Source organism: Strigops habroptila, chromosome 12, assembly GCF_004027225.2.
Source record: "Strigops habroptila isolate Jane chromosome 12, bStrHab1.2.pri, whole genome shotgun sequence".
Taxonomy (NCBI): domain Eukaryota; kingdom Metazoa; phylum Chordata; class Aves; order Psittaciformes; family Psittacidae; genus Strigops; species Strigops habroptila.
The window spans coordinates 14686844-14700650 of NC_044288.2; the positions used below are offsets into that span (position 1 = coordinate 14686844).

Sequence of the window (13807 nt, forward strand, 5' to 3'; positions counted from 1 at the left end):
TTCTTTCAGTTTTCTACCTTGATCCTTAGCTCCAGAATAAAACGTGGAAGGAAAGCACTCATTGCCATCTGGTAAAACCAAAGCATTTGCATATAGTGGCAAAACAACCAACTTTTTAAGGCAGAAAAAAACATTTCTACTGATCTCATCTCCAACACATGAAACTCAAAGGGAAAATTAGCTGCCTTGCTGCTGAAGCCTTTGCACCACACGCAGGGTAGTTGAGTGCTGGGATGATGCTCGGCAGGTGAGGCACCTTGGGACCAGCTGGACCAAAGGGATGGAATGTTGAGGGTATGTCAGTGCAGCCAGATCAGGAGGAGTTGCTCAGGATGAAATGAACACTAAGCCTTGCTTTAGTTTTTCTGGATCCTTTGGAAAAACTGCACTGGTTTATCTTAGCCCTCTTGAGGGTAGCAAGGAAGGATGTCCTGGAAGTGCTGTCCTGTGCTAGCTGTGCTCGGGTCCGGCCAGATCCCAGGGGGTGCGTGTGCTGCACATCGAGGTTGCTGCCGGCTGTTTCCCCCGGAGCCCCCGTCTTGGAGAAAAGGGCCACTTGGTTGTTGGCCGCAGTCTCCTTCGCTAAAAGGCTTTGGTAGGGAGATAGATGGGAAAAAGGAGGAGGAGAAAAAACATACAAAAAGGAGGAACGGAGAAGAAATGTGGGGGAAAGGGGAGAGGTGGTGGGAAAAGGGAGGCGCTAAAAATGGGGATGGAAAAATGTGAGGGAATGGCGAGAAGGGGAAAAATAAGGAAACGGGAGTAAAGGGGAGGGGGGAGAAAGGAGAAAAGTGGGTGAATGCAAAAAGACATAAAGGGAGGAAAAAGAAACCCAAAACACAGGCGGGGAGCGCGGAGTCGCTCCCGCTGTGAGCAGCCGGTGCGGTGGGGCCGGGCGGGGCGGGATGGGGCGGGCACAGCCGGTCCCAGTCCCGCCCCCCCTTCCCCTCCCTCCTGTTCACCCCCCCCACAGCGGGGCCAGGGCGCCGCGGCCGCGTGTCGGAGGCGGCGCGGCTCGCGATGCGGCGTGAGGCAGCGCCGCGCCCCCGCTGCCGGAGGAGCCGCTCCGTCGCCGGCCCCGCGCTCCCGCCGGCATGATCTCCTGAGGGGCCGCGCCCGCCCCGCCGCACGGGTGAGTGCCGCGGCTCGCCCAGCGCCGCTCCCGCACTTGGCGGAGTTTCGGGGTCTGAGCGGCTCTGCGCTCCGCGGAGGAGCCGCGACCCTTCGGGGTAGCTCCGTGTGTGCGTTCCCGATGGGAAAAGTGGCTCTGTGCAGCGGGAGAGCGCTGCCTGGCGCTCCGGAATGCTCGGCCGAGCTTTGCCCGGAGGGATGCGCGGTGTCTGGGGGGGTGACGGGGCTCCCGCGGGGAAGGGACTTGTGGAAGTGACCCGGGGGTGCCCGGCAGGACCGGGCTGATTCGCCGAGCGTTCAGAGCGTGCTGCGGAGAGGGGAATCCGGCGCCTATGGAGCAGCCGGTGAAACCAGGCAGAGATGTAGCTGAATCGGGGAAAAAAAAGCGGTGGAAGCATCCGGCTGGGCGAGAGATGCGGTGGGGTCACCGGGCGGGTACCGGGGGGACGGCCAACAGGTGCCGGGGGAGGCTCCTGAGCCCGGCCGTTCCTGCGGAAGCTCCGGGAGGTGCGAACTTAAGGATACGAGACGCTGCTTGTATGGGAGGGTAAAGCCCAGGTGTGCCCTGTACTGATTACTGTTTTTTTCCGGTTGGGAAAATGTATCCAGTAACAAAAACTTTCTAAGAGAAGTAATGGGTTCTGAACGCGGAGCTGCTTTCCCGGAGTGTTACGGAATTTCACAGGCTTGTTTGTTGTATTGACAGCACATTTAATTTTCTGGTGGTCGTCTCGGGGAGTAGCTAATACTGCAGAAAATGCGTTTTGGTCTACCAGCAGTAACAATGTTCATTGAAGTGCCTTTGCTTTAGCATTTATAAATTTCACATATAATGCATACAAGGCAAAAAAAGTGAGCTGGAAATATACATCAGCCTATGAAAAGGTATAAAGCCCGTGGCCCCAAGTACTTCTTGTTAAGTCAACTTTTAGAACAGCTTCTCTCTAGACAGCAATTCCCATTTTTCAAGGGGAGAGAGGATGGGTGCAATCGAATTGTCCAAATTAAGTCAAAATGAATTGCTTAATATTTAGAGGGGTTGATATATGAACCATTAAATCAACACTTACAGAGTGTCTCATTGGAAAGAAAAATGAACATCCCTCAGTTGTGTGCTGGGTAGAACAGGTCAGCCGGCGCCGTTCCGGCATCAGCGTGCTGAACGGAGTCCTCCTCCTGCTGACGGGTGTATTTGCTCCGTGACATTACCGAGGGGTAGGAACAAGCTCTCCTGCTCCGTGTAATGAGGAGTAGCATCTGCTATAAGTGACCATAACTGTCCCAGCTTCCTCTCAAAGGAGAGAAATTCTGGTTATATTTCATTAGGCATAAATTAACATAATTCCATTGACTTCTCATGTGGATGTGTATCTGTTGAGAATCCACTCCTATATTTCAGAATACTTTTTCCTTTTTTTTTTTTTTTTTCTTTTTTTCCCCCCGAGGAAGAGCTATGTTTTTGAATGCCAGTTTGAGGTAAAAATTATACTGATAAATGGAAAAATGAGAGTCATCATTTTGAAACAAGCCAGACAAGATCCCTTATAGTAAAAGCTCTTTTGAGAGCAGAACCTCTCAGTTATACAGTGCATGAGCTCTGCTTGTCAACCCTCTGAGTAGCACAGGTACAGCTCTTGCAGTAGTCTGGAAAATTACCTTTGTCTTTGCCCCTTGAAGTCCTTTGAAATTCTTGTGCTGGAGTGATGTTGACAACAACTGAGGATGTTGACTTTATCCTTATTGTGCCTTCTGGAAACTTCCAACACTTTGAAGCATTACGGATCATATGCCCCTGATGTTTTTCATTTGCACCTCTTTGCTTTTGCAGGTAACTTAGCTAATTTTGCTGAAAGCTTTTTAAAACTTAAGGAGTGACAGCTCTTTTGTTTTGTGCATTCAAACAATATTACAAAGAGGAAATTATGGAGAGACTTTTATTTTTTTAAATGCTCAGAGAAACAGATAATCCAGTCTCCAGCTGAAGGTGGGATTGTAAATTGACTCATGACTTGAGAAAGCTCCTTGCCTACGTTTCATTTGGCCAACAGAGAGAATCTGTATGAAGCCTTCAGACAGGCAGGGCCATTTATTCAGCTGTTTATAATTATATATATAGAAGTGTGTTACATAAGGATGTCTGTTGCTCTTTATCTAAGGTGACGTGTGTGGACACAATCCGCGTGTGTGCGGATCCCTCAGGTGATGGGTTATTAGGTGGGTGCAGCAGAAGTTGCTTGAATGCATTGGGAGCTTTATGTGATGTGTAATGAAGCAGATGGACACGTAGGTGCGTTTCCCTCACGGGAGAGATTGTGGATCTGCAAACGCCTTTAGATAGTGTCTGATGGTGGTGTGCATTCTCCAAGTGTTTTGCCATTCTTAAGGGCCGGGGTAGCTGTGGGTATTTTTGAGCACCAGCAGTGCCTGGTTAGACCAGTCTTTGCTTGCTTCTAATCATCCTCAAGAATAAAAGAAGTAAAAAAGTTTTTCTGAAAACCTCCCATGCCTCATAAGGTTACCCTGCTGCTTCTGTTTCCTTGCTTTCTATTTTTCTTTGAAATCATAATGCATTTCTTTAGTTCTTTTGATAAAGACTTGAACTCAGGCTTGCTGGGAAGTGGTCACTCTATGCTGAGAAAGTGCTGGTACTTTATTGACGTATTTTGGGAATGCTGGAGAAAAATATAAAAGATTCACTTGCATTGATTAAAGCCTCCAGGGCAATCTTCTAACACTGCAGTTCTCTAGGTGAATAATTAATTTTCTCCATTGTCTACTCCTGCTTTTATTTCATTTGTGAGAATTTCAGGCTCTGTTATCAGTTTACATCAAGTCTTTTAGGTGTGCTTGAAGAGGGAAGTAGCTCAGTCTAAAAGCTCACCCATATGATCGCCCTTGGAGTCCATTTGTCTCCAGCCACCAGTAGATATGCCTGGATAACATTGGCCCCCCCTGAACAGTAAGAGAGGCAGGATTCACGCCAGCCCATGGTTCCTCACCCGGGAAATGTTTCCTGAGTGATTGTATTAAAAATAATTAACAGCTACCTCGACGCTTTTCCGGAGGTTTTGGCAAGATAGCACTTTAGCTGCAGCTTAATGATGAACTTTGATTTATTAGATAACTGAAAATGTTTCAATTTTTGGATATGGAGTGGAAGCGCAGGAGCTTTCTGTATTTCACCTGCAGCTTTCCGGCACGACATGCAGCTAACAGCTTGTCTCTCATTGATTTTAATAAGAGATTTTTGCTGAATATGCCTGGAGTAGTTTGAAAACATACTGTTACTTCTTTTTTTGGGCAGTATGTTACTAAACGCAGTAACGAATTTTGCAATGCCTTTTAAAATAACTTTATACAAGTATAATTCTTGTATCGGTGAGTTTTCCGTGTGAATTCTGTGCTTTCTTCCCCTCTACCTCAATCAGCTGTGCTTAATAACAGTTCACCTGGATGTGGCTTGTATCTGACTTGTTTTGAAATGGTTCAGAAGTATCCCCTTGACATTGCCAGGCAGTGGGTCACGCTTGAAATCTTGCCATTGTGGTGTGAAGCCTTTTCTTATTTTCTTTTATTTCCCCCACCCACACCTTGATTTCTGACACATTTTTAGCTGCTGTTCTGTTGAATTTGAGTAGAGGCAGTGAAATGGATTTGTTGGGGTGTTTTTTTGTGGTTTGTGGGGTTTATTTTTTCCTTTCAGAAATGGGGGATTTGGCTTTTCATTGGAGGTGGAGCACTAAGGTGATTATCTCCTCCTCTTCTTAGCAAGGAAAGATACCGGTTCCTCATGGAGGTCAAACCTTTATGAAATCTCAGCATCACCACTCAGTTTAGCCAGAGAATCTGACACAGACGCTGGGGTTGTATTATTTTTATTTTTTAATGTAATGATGGTGTTAAGAATCTGGTGCTGCACAGAAAGCTCCCTGAATCTAATGTGTTGGAAAGGGGTAGGCTGGTAGCATTGGGTTATGGTAATATTCCTATTATTGCCCCTCTTTGTCCCAAGGGAACAGTAGGGTTTGTTAGGTTGGAGAACTACCATGAATGGAGAAGAGCAGTGCTGGGACCATGTCTAGGGAGATGTCCACTGCTGGGATGCGCCAAGATTTGCTAGGGTCACCCCAGCAGCTGAAATGTTGGTGTAGTGTTTTTACGGAAGATGTGAGTGATAAGACAGGCTCGTTTCTTTTCTGAAAGTGTGGCAGCCAGGGATAACCATTAAGTTAAAATGTCTCCTGCCTTCTCTGGAGGTTTGTCTGGTCTGTAGCTGTTGTTGGCCATTGGCTGATGTACTGGTTTCGTTGCGTGAGCAGGTATTTGTCCCATGGGAGCTTGTGCCAGCGCAGGTACAGCTCTGCAGACCTGTGCTCAACCCTGAGTTCTTCCACGGTGGGTGGCAGCTACAGCCTGGGCTTGGTGGTCATCAGTGTGGGGCTGAGCATATCTCTGTGCCTGGCTGTTCCCCTTTTTTCTGGTGTTAGCCTGAGAAATAAAGTTTGTTCCTTGCAATACTGCTGTGACTGAAGGACCTCTTGCTGCAAGGCAGCTCTATTATTCTCTGTAGTGCTTGGATTGCTCAGCAGAGGGAGAACAGACCGTATTCACAAGGCACCCAAAAATGCCAGCAGACACATCGCTCCGACTGGCTGTGAGGAAAGGAGTCCCAAAGCCACCCCCCCACTGGGTTTTTTTTTTCCCTCTTCACGTCTTGTTTTGAAGCTCAGAGCCAAGCTGTGATTTTTCACCTCTTGATCAAAAGTAGCTGCCTCAGTTTGTAGGTTAATGGACTATTTCAAATGTCAGAGCAGGATAGAAAATCCAAGAAGCCAAAAAATCTTGTGAATCCAACTGCTTCCTAAATATTTAGCAGCTTTCCTAAATATTTAGGAAGAAATGCTGGAGTTGGCCTGTATTGATTGAAGCTTTACAGCGCAACCAGAGAGAAACAAACCAAACAAAACAAATCCAAAACCAGACCTCTTGAATTAGTTAAAATTCAAGCAGCAAGCAATCCACGTGACTCATTTTCACGCCAGATCTTTAGCTGTCGTAAATCAGCACAGCTCCGTTGGCTTTTCCGGCTCTGTGCCAGTTGTACCACTTGCTGGAGGGCTGGCCTGCTATTTTTTGGGGAGGAAAGTTGGAGCAAGAGATTATCACTGAAGTTGTTTTTTAATTTGGTATTTTTTTGAGGATGGGAATGGTATTTGGTTAAAAAGGAAAATCTGTGCTCAGGCAAACAAGCAGTATGGTTCAGTAGAGATTTGCTCCCATGTAGCATACTGTGACGAAATCCAGGGGAGTTAGACATTTGTTTTGTTTTGTCAGAGATGTCAGTTTAATGTGGTAAGAAAACAGCTGTTAAAACACTGCCAGATAAAAGCAAGATGATAAGCATGAAGGGGGGGGAAAAGAAAGATGAGAAGTTCCTGCAATTGGATTGAATAGGCAGTGTTGTGGAGACCTGGTTCCCCATCTGCCACTGGGTGCTGGATTTGGCTTCAGGGCTGTGTTCTTCAGAGCAGGGAGTATTGGTGCTTTTACACCACTTAAATCAATGAGGTACCAGTTGCTGAGGCTTTCAGTAGGTAGAGCAGATTAAGCTGCTCACCCTGTTAGCGGAAGACGGTTTGAGTGGGGCTCCAAACACTGCCCTGCTTGATCAGAGAGCATGACCCAGCTCTGCACTGGACACTTTCTAAATAAATGGAAGTGTTCTTTTAAAGCGTGAGCCAAGAGTCTGCAGAGGATGACGGTGCAGGTCGTAACACTCTTTTAGACAGGGAAGTGTGCCCAACTGGCAAATGTGGAATGTAATACTTGGAAAGCAAAAGGAGCATTGTTTGGAGGTGCCTGGGAGCCGGGGGGTAGTCAGCTGTCCCATCTTCTGTTCTGGCTTGTAAAAACAAATTCAAACCAGCCAGCTCTGGGTTTGTTTTCAAATTCTTACCTGCCCAGCCAACCAGTTATGAAGGGTCTACCTTTCCACTCATGTTAGAGACTGAGCTCCATCTTTGCTTCCAGCCCAGCTCTCCCTGGTCCTTCCTATGCGCAAGCTGCCCGTATTGCCTTCACGTCTTCGTGATGCTCTGCAAGGAGCAGGCAGTGAGGGCAATGGTGTCAAGCCGATGCTGTTAACAGCAGGAGAAACACCTCTCTCCTGAGGAGAGTTCATCTCTGCTGGATAATGAGCTCTGTTTCACTCAGGACTGAATTGCTGCTGTATGGATCAGAGCAGAGCACAAATGAGGATGCAGCACTGGGCACTTCCTACAGCCTTTCTTATACATAGCAAAGAGCTAATTAAATGAGAGCTCTTTTGAGCTATTGGACTGCTGCTGGCCTGGCTTCTTGCAGAAGAATCTTGTGCAGTTGTCTTGCTCCAGTAACTTTTTGAAGTCTTTCAAAACTCTGTGTTGCAGCAACCCGCAGCTTTTATTCTGGCTTTTAGGCTGTTACAAGTGTGGCATTGGAAGAGTGGAGTTGGGGAGTGAAGCTTCTGCTATCGTAAGAGTTGTCCATGTCGATGTACAAAATGCACAGCCACGGTGTGGGTTATGAGAGCCTTGCCATGACTTAAAAGATAGCCTGTAAGTCTCTCTGTTTATATACATGTTTGAATTACAAAATTGTTTATGCAGAAAGCATAAACATTTTTTGGAGTGTCAGCAGGGGCAGCCTTGCTTCTCTTGCAACTTATTTCATGGATATAAGTGGGATGTAAGTAGATTTTCTACCTTACGCTATCTGTTTGAAGGAGTATAAAATTCACTGTTGTTACTGTCATGCTCGGGTAAAACAGTAACCCTGAATTTTAGCAGTTTTACATTATCAACTTTAAAGATATTCCAGCTTTCAAATTGCATCTTTTAGTATAGGTGACTTCTGAAAGAAGTGAATCCAAAATAAACTTCAGAGCAATAATTTACCTTATTTAACCTGACTACTTTTAAGTTAGTTTCAGTAAGACCAAAAAAGAATCATAGCCCATACAGACTATAGCTCAGTTTTCTGCTTACATGTTGGTCCTGAATAGCTGAATTATTTTGCAGTTTTGTTCACAGAGCTTGCACTAGCATTTTGAAGAAAATCATTAGCTATATTACTGTTTCAGTACAGGCACTGGGAAATCCACTTTTATCTATTCCTGCTTAACAGAGTGTGCTACAAAAGGCTTGCCTTGCACATACTGAAACATGATTAATTTTGGGGGGTGTAATGATGAAACTGCGGTGCGTTGATAGGTTGATTATTTTACACTTTGCTAGAAATGGATACTTAAAAGGAGATATTGGATCTGAATGAGATATTCAAGAGCAAGTTAAAGGTTTGAGTTACAGGGAAGAAGCCAATCCTACAGCCACTGGTGTCAATGAAAATACTGGGAATGGAGTCAGGGATGCAGTGCTTAATTACCAACAGATGATGGGTTTTGAAGGTGTGAATAAAAGATTTGATGTATTGGTTGAACTGTCTGAAAAACAGATTGGTTAGATAATTTTTCTTTCTTCCTGTTCTCTTTGTTTCCCCTCCTTTCTGTCTGACTTCAGCAGTGGAGCTCTTTGGCTGCTGAGCAACAGGCACTAAATTCTTCTGTCCAAGCTGGTATCTCTTTGACAGTTATGGCATGGACCCTTATGCAGGCTGATGTTACATGCCGTTACATGCTTTAATTTCACACTTCTAAAATAATTCTGAAGGTGGGCATTTTATTTATTGGTTTAGACAAAAAGTACCTACGCACCAGTGTAACGGTAATACGCACCAGTGTTAACGGTAATAATGTTTTCTGTTAAAAGGTATTTCCTGAAAGAGCTTGGTGAAGTCAGAGGTGAATGATTTTGAGTGACGTATTTAATGATAGTCTTATTACTGGCATGGAGGATATTATAGTTGAGTCAGCAATAGGAAAATGTTGCAGTGAAATTTCACCATTGTTCTTATTTTCAGCTGTACTCTTACGAAAGGTTCACATCCCACGGGTGGAATAGGAGTTTGGAGGAGGAAGGCAGGGTGCATGCATTGCACAGCCAGTGTGACCTAGCAGAGATGGAAATTGCTCTCTTTGGTATGTTGGTGGGAGCTGCATGTAGTTTTGTCCCTGGTTTCCCCCCCCAGTATATTACAACATATTTCCAAAGCCAGAATGCATAATATTGCTAAACCAGCAAGCGTGTGTTACTCTGTCAGTGTTTGAGTCTATCTTTATGTCTGAAGTGACTATTATTTTGATATCCAAATGGCACACCATGAATAGTTTTAGCACATGAGTGTATTGCCAGTAGTCTCTGCTCTGTCTTGAATAGTGAAGCTGTCTAATGTAGAAAATGAAAAATGGTTTAGAAATGAGGTGAAGATCATTCTCAGGATGGCTCTAAAACCCTTGGCTGCGGCCCCTTATAATTGGCTCCTATGGAAATGTATTTGTTCAGTCAGATCTTTTGAAAAACGATGCAGCATGGAAGCTTTGTAAATAGCAAAAGTGTTTCTTACGTGATTTAGTGCATTAATAGTTACTATGTAGGAGTGTTTTCATCATCATTATGTACAGTAAGTCAGGACTTCCACCATTCTACTGTACTTTTTTTTGTTCATAGGGAAGAGACATTAAGAGAGATTGGAGAGATTCACGAATTAAACAAGTCAGAAGCATTTTCTACAAATTTTATATCTTCAGCAGTTGGTAGTTACTCATGAACATGGTGTGAATAGCTATGGTGGCAGTGGAAGCGTTGCTTCCAAAGCTTGGTCCAAAAGATGAACATGCTGCTGCTGGTGTAACAGAGCAGCTGCCTCAAGTGACTGGCTCCATCCTTACCCATTGCTTTCTCAGGAGAACAAGGGTTGGTTTTAAGGTGGGAAAAGACTGTTTTATGATTAGTGACACAAGATCCCTTGGTCTTCATATGCTTCTCATGTTATGCAAGAGTGTTCTTATAGGGATCAAAATGCTTCTTTTTTGTCCCTTACATTTTCCTCCAGTTATGGGAAGGTTCTTATCTGCTTGAATCCATGCGTTTAACTTCTGATCTGCTGGAATTTGGCTTTTTACCCAGCTTGGACCTGCATCTTTGGGCTAAAACAGCATAAGTTGTCCCAGGGATTGAGGGTGCTCTGAACCAACCTGCGTATAATATCTGGTACTTTAGATGTCTGTCTGTTCAGTGCTGTGTTTAGTACTTCCTATGTATACTCTTTATATGCAAAAGTTGTTTTTCTCACAATCTGTAGAGGAAAGAAAATAGAACTTGCAGCTTTTCAGAAATAGAAAATACAGTGTCCAGGTGAACTTGAACCTGTGATTTTTGGGATGGGAGATGGTGTAGGTGGCTCTGGAAGGTTTTTTCTATTCTAACTTATAAAGCAAGCTGAATCTAATCTACTCCATAATTTCAAGCCTTATATGATGTTTCCCATTTGTTACCCTAATAAGACCAAAGGTAAAATTTTATGGCACGTTGTGAACTGAATGGTTAACTACTTATTAAATATCTTTGCTTCCAGGGCAGATGGAAATGAGAGAAGTGTCTCATACAGACTTTAACCCAATTAATACCATTTATCTAAACATGCTCTGGCTTATGCTACCAACACTGTACAAGAAAGCAGAAATTGTCCTTACCGTGTCTTCTACTTCACAAGAAAGTAAGAACTCAGGTGGTCACAGGAAAGGCTCACATAGCCCAGCATCCTGTCTGTGATATCTATCAGTTCTGGGTGGTTTGACTTTTCTTCAAGCTGTAGAGCCCAAACGTATTCCTACTTCCGATGCATTCTTAACATAAAAGGCTGTTAAGAAATAATTTTGCTCTTCTGATCCATGGCAGTTGCATGTCTTTGTACGTTTTCTTTTAAAGATGGGATAACCAGAAATATATGCATATTTAAGATGCAGATAAATAACAAGTTTATTTTGTTCTGTAATAGTATTTTGTATCTCAGTCTTGATATCTTTCCTAAAAAGTTCTGACATAATTTGCTTTTTTTGGTTGCTGCCCAGCTGATGTTTCCAGAAAACTGTCTGTAATGACTAAATCTCTTTTCTGCATCAGAACAGTTAATTCAGAGCCTGTCAATCTACGTGGACAGTCATACTCCTTTTTTTTCAGTGCAATATTTTGCATTTATTAACATTTAATTTACTCTGTCATTTTGCTGTCCAATCACAGTGTCTTGAGACTCTTCTGCAGCTTTCATGTCAGTTATAATTTTGCCTGTTCTTAATCACTCTGCTTTGTCAGAGAAGTGTGGCACTTCATTACCCTCCCACCCCTCTTCTCAGACCGCTAATGGATATATGGACTAGTACAGATCTCAGCATAGATGCTGAGACGACGTGTTCATAGCCTCCCCTCATCATTGTAACAAGTGATTCTTTATTCTTTCCTCTGTCTGTCTGCCTGTCTGTCTATGTATCTATCGTCACTCGTTGGTCCTTCAGTTGCCCTTTCTTTCTATCGCACCATAGCCTGCCTTTTTTTAAGGCTCTTTTTAAGATTCTTTGAAACTCTTTGCTGAAGAGTTTGAGATAAGCTACATGTACTGCATCACCTGCGTGCATATGCCTGCATACCATGTGCCATGTCACCTTATTCATGGGGCTTGTTAACTCCTTCAGGGAAATGTAGCAGATTTGTTGTGCATGACTGCTGTCTACAAAATATCTGGCTCTTCCCAGGTATATAATGCAGCCACTGATTCTATTCTTTGTTGTATTTTATATCAGTTTTTCTTGTATTTAAATTAAACTCAGTGGTCTGTGTCTTTGAACATTTGGCTTTTTTTGTGAAATGCTCAGCTGTGGAAAGCCAGTGAAAGAAGTGGCATATGTTTTACATAATATGTTGTTGGTATTGTGTGTTTGGTTTGAGGGTGTTTTGTTTTGGGTTTTTTTTCTGTCCTGCTCTGACCTGCAATGTTACAGCTTTGATCAGAGTTGTGGGGTCAGAATCAGAACTCATGAAAAGGATGCATCTGCATCTCTGGTACGTCACCATGGCGTTGTCATGTTACGCTGCAAGACACTGCTCATTTCACCATGACAATTTTCAAAGTGGTTCCCTGAGGTTTGCAAGGTAGACTTGATCAGTGGTAGTAAGCTTTAATGTATTTATTGTATGGATTAAACTGAACACTAGAACTAATGTTGACTGAAACCAAATGTCATGTTACAGTTTCAAGCCATTCTTGTATATACAGAAGTGTGTATATATATATAAAATGTATACTTTATATATATGTATATATAGAAGTATCAAGGCATAGGGCTGTATGCATGCCTAGCAAACGAACTTTCATGAGTGTTTCACATTTTAAAGGTTCCAGAAATAAACTTAGAAGTTGGGAACAGACTTTTATTTTACTCTCTACATCTTTGTTCATTGCTTTACAAAACCCTAACAGAATACCAGTACTGCAGGCTTCTGATGGCAGCATTTGTCACTAGCCTTGGATTGTAACTCTGTTTTATGGGAAGTTTACTGTTAGAAGCTTATCTATGTTCTCAGCAGGAGAATCTGAAATATATATGAAGTCTAGTAATGAAAAGCAGTGGGAGAAAATTACACTCCTTGTAAATGCCCACCTCAGAAGGGGCCATTTGGTGTTCCCAAATCCTTCCTTTTGTGCTGTTGGTGTCTCCTGAAGCACCAGGTCACAATGGGTACATGTTCCTAGTGACCTTACGTGCCAAGGCTAATAGCTCTATCAAACCTCTCTCTGTTGTAGCAGCAGAAAGTATTTACTTGTTGTCATCTTGTTCACTGAAGAGTGAGGAAAGTCTTGTCCAGAGGTTACAGGACCATCAAGTGGAAATCAGCACGGTCTCTGCATTTTGTCTAATCAAGGATTTTCTCTCTGGCCCATGATGGTGACCTTGCATTAAAAAGGGGCATTTGTTGTAGAAGTACATACTGTCCTCTTAATGATGCAGCCTGGGCTACCTGCTCTTGCAGTGAGCAGATTTTTAAGAGACTCGCAGATAACCTCAAAATCTTGTGATAAAATTGAAACAGCCAGTCACCATGTCTTACAGCACCTGAAATTCAAGCCTAGGTTTTTTCTAAATGGGTGGCCGCTCCATGGAGCATCTTTCCAATTGCAGATGCCTTAATCTGGTGGCAACAAAACACGATTTCTTTTTTCCTCCATGCATCTCTCTTGCTAAGGTGCTTGAGCTTTGTGTTTGCACTCCCACTTTTCCTCTGCACCTTAGAGGCAATTATGGGTTTGTTTTAAATGAATTCCCCAAAACAGCTAGTTGGAAAGAAAGTTAACATGAAGCCATTGTGGATCACAAGTTCAACTGAGCTCAAGATACTGATGAACCTGCAATCACCAGCATGCTTTAATGCCTCTAGCCAGCTAATGTTTGTCGGCTCAATTTCATTCCAGAGCTAATTGCTTGTCTTATGTTGTGTTTTATGAATCCTCCCATACAGATGACCACTAGTTTAATTTGCCCTTTGTATTGGAGGTAGAAATGCTAAGTGCAGATGGAAACAAGGCCTGAAGCGTGACACATTCTTGAGTGAGGTCAGTTAGAAACATGTTTTGGAGACACAACAGTAGGCAGCTCACCTGCTTCTGAGGAGGTCTAGAGCTGTGTGGAAGCTGAGAGGAAGGAGAATCCTGAGAGAGTAGTTTGGGTTGGAAGGGACCTTCAAGGGTC

The 13807-nt window shown here is 43.6% G+C and overlaps 1 protein-coding gene across 2 annotated transcripts in view; it reads left to right on the forward strand.

Moving 5' to 3' along the window:
• The first annotated feature begins 1057 nt into the window (after positions 1–1057).
• The window catches only part of SGCD (sarcoglycan delta), a 355893-nt gene continuing 343143 nt past the window's right edge, over positions 1058–13807 (forward strand). For both annotated transcript variants that reach the window (XM_030504746.1, XM_030504744.1), the window contains exon 1: positions 1058–1132. The gene's annotated coding sequence lies outside the window, so the exon portion shown is untranslated. The remainder of the gene's footprint in view (positions 1133–13807) is intronic.